The 5,003-nt window shown below is 41.9% G+C and overlaps 1 non-coding gene across 1 annotated transcript; it reads right to left on the reverse strand.

Annotated features, from left to right (window-relative positions):
- Positions 1-4,659: 4,659 nt before the first annotated feature.
- On the reverse strand, positions 4,660-4,753 carry trnai-uau (transfer RNA isoleucine (anticodon UAU)). Its single transcript has 2 exons — positions 4,716-4,753; positions 4,660-4,695 (listed from the first exon to the last, which is right to left on the reverse strand). It is a non-coding gene; the product is annotated as a tRNA-Ile (tRNA).
- Between the last annotated feature and the right edge of the window lie 250 nt (positions 4,754-5,003).

The following is a 5,003-nucleotide window of genomic DNA, read 5'->3' on the forward strand; positions in this document are numbered from 1 at the left end:
TAGCACTTACTATCTGCTTTGTGACCCTTTGCTTTTCTTTCGAGCTTTCCCATTCACCAGGATCTGTGCTACTTTTTGCATTTGTGTACGTTTTTACTTTTAGTTTAATGTGGTCCCTTACTTCTTTATTCGTCCATGCCTGTTTTTTTGGCCCCTCAGGGGTACACACTGATACTGTATCACTTTTAATTATTTTTAACACCTCCTCTCATTTTACCCATTAACAGATTTTCCAAGTTTATTCTGGACAGTCTCTGTCTCAGCCCCTTGAAGTCGGTCTTACCTAAATATAGAATGGTAGTAACTGTTTCGCGTTTCTCCCTGTGAAGTTGAAGTCGATAATGTTTTGATCGCTATTAAATACATTTTCACTTACCCTTAGGCTATTGAATAAATCCGGCTTGTTACTCATTACTAAATGTAAATTGGTATGCCCCTTGTTCGTTCTGGAACATATTATTGTAGAACTAGCCCGGACACACTCAAGAAATTCACAATTTTCTAACAGGTGCTAGTCCGATTATCCCAATATATATGAACATTTAAATCCGCTATGAAAACCACACTTTCTTGAATACACGCTTGTCTAATGTCTACATTTATATATTCTAGTACTTCACAGCTGCGACCAGGGGGCCGATACACAACTCCCACTTTTGTCTTAATTCCTTTCCTATCTCTTAATTCTACCCATAAAGTCTCCACGTCCGGCTTACTTGTAATTATATACTCGCTTAGAACTGAATCGTAGAATCATAGTTATTTACAGCACGGAAGAAGGATATTTCGGCACATTCGCTCAACGCCGGCCAACAAAGAGCTATCCAGAGGAATCCCATGTTCCAGCTTTTGGTCCGTCGCCGTGTAGGTTATTGCACTTCAAGTGCATATCCAAGCGTGCTTTAAATGCGCCGAGGGTTTTTGCCTCTACCATCCTTTCAGGCAGTGAGTTCCAGATTCCCAACTTGTTCTGGGTGAAGACATTACCCTTCAATTCCCCTGTAAACTTGCAACCAACGACTTTAAATCTATCTCCCCTTCTTGTTGAACATTCTGCTCTGAAAAATAGGTCCTTCCTATCCACTCTCTCTCGGCCCCTCATAATTTTGAACACATCAATAATGTTTCGCCTCAGCTCCCTATGTTCTAATGAAAATAAACCCAGCCTATCGAATCATTATTCATAGCTAAAATTCTCCAGTCCAGGCAACATCCTCGTAAATCTCTTTTGCACCCTCTCTAGTTCAATTACATCTTTCCTGTAATGATGTGTACGCAGTAATCTAGCTGTGGCCCAAATAATGTTTTATATAGCTCAAGCATAACTTCACTGCTATTGTACAATATACCTCAGCTAATAAAGGTAAGTATGCCGCATGCCTTCTCAACTAGCACGTTTTCTTTGCATCCTGAAACAGGGAGACAATGATGAAATATTACAACAACAACTTGCATTTATGTAGCGCATTTAATATAGTTTGACGTCACAGGGTGCTCCACAACAGCTTAAACCAAATCAAATAATGTTGACACCGAGCCACATAAAAGAGATATTACGGCAGATGGCAAAAAACTTGGTCAAACAGGTAGGTTTTAAGGAGCATCAATCTTGACATCTTTTTGAAAGACCGTAAGCCCGGAATATTAATCAGTTTTATTTCCTCAAGGTCTGAAAGTTGTGAGAAGTTGGCTTTTGAAGTAGACTCATGGGTGTCGAATTCATTATATCATATAGGATATTCATTGGAAAAACAGGCTTTTCGGCCCAACCTGTCAATATCGCCGTTTGAGGCCTCTTTCCGCATCCAGCACTATCAGCATTCAGTTCTCCCTCATATATTTATCTAACCGCTCCTGACATGCATCTATAATATTTGATTCAACCACTTTGGTAGCAGCGAGTTCTACATTTTTACCACTCTCTGGCTAAAGAAGATTCTTCTTAATTCCCAATTTGATTGTTGCTGATTTTTCTTATATTGATGTTCTCTAGTGATACTCTTCCCCACAAGTGAAAACACTCTGTATCTACTCTCTCAAACATTTCAAGATATTAAAGGGCTCTATTAGGTCACCCCTCAGACTCCTCGTTTCGTTACAAAATAAATTGAGCCTGTCGATACTTTCCTGATAGTATACCATCTTCTCCACACCCTATCCAGTGCCTCGCTATCTTCTTTTTAATTTGGCGACCAGCATTGCATACAGTACGCCTAATGTGGTCTAACTGTCGAGAGGTCTGAATTTGGTCAGTTTTGAAACAGGCGTGGCCCGCATATCATCTTTTGAGGAGACATTTCACAGCCATCCTGTAGCAACTAAAGGCCGTTTGCTTACAGAAGCTGATTGTACATTTTCAACATTCTCGATATGGGTGCACGGGCAGGACACGTCGTGAAGGGGACATTTTGCAGCGTATTTATGTACGGATGCAAAAAGCCTGAAATGGAATAGCCGAGTTCCGCTGGATGGCAGACGAGAGGTTAAGGCGATGGACTGCGAATCGATTGTGCTCATTTACGTTGTTAATCGTTTGTTGTTGATAAACCTTCCAAGCATTTGACTGAATATGACATAAATTATGCTTTGAATCCAAATCTCATCAAAACTCAAATTTCCTGAAAACATAGGTTATCCATTAAGCTGACTAAGTCACGGTGATTTATTATATTTTCTTGAAATGCCAACTGAATTTACTGACTGGAGGAATTGTACTAACTCCACGTGATCGGCTCGGCACATCCTTGGGGCGAATTGCGAGCGGTGCGAGCACATCCTGCAGCAAAAACTGCAACTGAGTCATTAATCTTCTTTAAGGAAGGGGAAATGCCCCCTATACCTCATGCTATACAAGTGGGCACAGTTACATCCAAATCTCATCATGCTTAATCCCCTCTTCGCGGGACTGGAGAACCATTTTCAAGAAGGAGGCTCATGGTCTGCTCAGCAGAAAGTCAATGTTCTGCATGTTCTTTCATTCAGCTTTCCAACTGGACACAGGCGACCAATTGCCGTGCGAGCAATGCTGACTATTCTAAGTCAACAATATTGGAATGTGTTTACAAAACTAATTTTGAATATGTAACCTGTATTATCAAATAAGAATTTGCAGCATGAATAGCTCTTTATTGTCGTCTCTCTCGGCATTCTCATAATGAATACTCTACCTTAAGCCAACTGTAATTGGTGCTGCTTTACTTCACTGCGAGCGCGAAGGGACACATCTGTGAAGATATTTGCCCCGAATTAACACTATTCCTGTGCTATTGTCCACATCTTTCTTACCCATTTCTGCCCTTGTTGCAGGTTAGATCAGCCCAGGCCGTCCATTGAAGCCTGATAACTCAATCAGCGAAAAGCAGAGAAATACAAGAGACAGAGACAGGTAGAGACAGAAAGAAGCATGCGAAGACAATATCAGAAAAGGTCATTGCATCTTGAGGGGAAATTCTTTTGCTCTCTTGAAATGTTGTAAAGCGTAAAAGATAATTGGGCGACGGTTTAAACGTGACTCGTTCCCTGGCGGATCTCTCAGGCGCTTAGATAGGGAAATGCAGCCCGCAACTAGAGCTCTTATTTGTTCGAGCACTGAATGGAGCTTTAAACAGTGTAGTGGCGAGCAGGTAAACTTGAGTGGATTTCAGACCCACAACAATAAATTATACGGCTATCGCAGGCAATTGCGGTTTGCTGCAAACTTTCACTTTCCAGCCTCGGAACCAGCCAACCCTGACCTGAAGGGCTATGTGGAAAGGACAGGAAAGTGGGACTAGCTGAGAGCTGGCACACTCTCGATGGGACGAGTGACCTCCTGCTGTGCGGTAATAATTCTATTAATTTACAATTGGACTTTGATAGGAATGGAATCGACAAGTTTGAATGTTTCTGTAGAACATAATCAGCGAGAAGTCCAATGCACGAGCCATTGCAACACTGAGCACAACATTTGTCGCGAAAAGTTCAGGAACATCCTTGTTTCTGTTGGAGGTGGTGCAGGAATTATGTGGAGATAACCAATGCGTTTACATATCTTCTCTTTGAAATCGAGCGTGTTTCCGGCACATTATTCTTTACATCAGAGTTACTGATTAAATGTTTATGCTGTTGTCACAGGAAAAACTCCCGAAGCATCCGAAACTCCCGTGGCTTTTCTGTGGCTCTGTTTACTCTCTTCCCTTCCTCCTGCACGCTGCCAGTTGGTAACCTTGTTTTAAATGTTGCTCTGGTCGAGGGCATTCTACAGTCTCAGAACCCTACCGTTTCATATGTTTAGTAATTATGAAATTCATTGAGCTACAATGGCAGCGCTTGCGACAATACATTAAAAAGCGGTTTATTGGAAACACGTTGAGATCACAGTTTGGTTTTGCGCAGAATTGAACCTCTATCACTCAAGATTGACTGTTATATTTACAATAAACTGTATCTTGTTATAAATGTTGGCTCATTAGTTCCGTAGAATTAGATGAGGAATTGTTTGATCCCCTCATTTATCACATGTGGGGAACAGACACGGGTACTCATTGACAAATGGCCCACAGATTGCCACTGAGATAACCGGAATGAGAGAGACAGACAGCACCGTGATACATGGCCGAATATACAAGACAGATGGATCAATAGAAAAAGGCCTCAGACATCACATGCAAAATCATCGGTTGCTCTAGGTGAGGCTCGAACTCACAACCTCGGCATTTCCCGGGCCTGCACTGTCATATAAGTACCGCGCGCTAACCGATTGCGCCACTAGAGCTGCATGCATTGCGGCATCAGTGCTCCCATCATAGAGCTGCCTGTTCCATCTGTCTCACAAGCAAGAAGACAAAGATTCATCGAATCATTCCACACAGAAGGAAGCTGTTCATCCCATCGTGTCAGTGCCGGCTCTCTGCAAGAAGCCTTCAGTTATTGCGACTCCAAACTTTTTCGCCATAGACGTGTTTTATTTTCGTGTGTAATCCATTTTGTTATTTGTAATGAATTTGGATGTCCTTGCGGGAAAT

The sequence above is a fragment of the Pristiophorus japonicus genome, unplaced genomic scaffold, assembly GCF_044704955.1.
Source record: "Pristiophorus japonicus isolate sPriJap1 unplaced genomic scaffold, sPriJap1.hap1 HAP1_SCAFFOLD_83, whole genome shotgun sequence".
Lineage (NCBI taxonomy): Eukaryota > Metazoa > Chordata > Chondrichthyes > Pristiophoridae > Pristiophorus > Pristiophorus japonicus.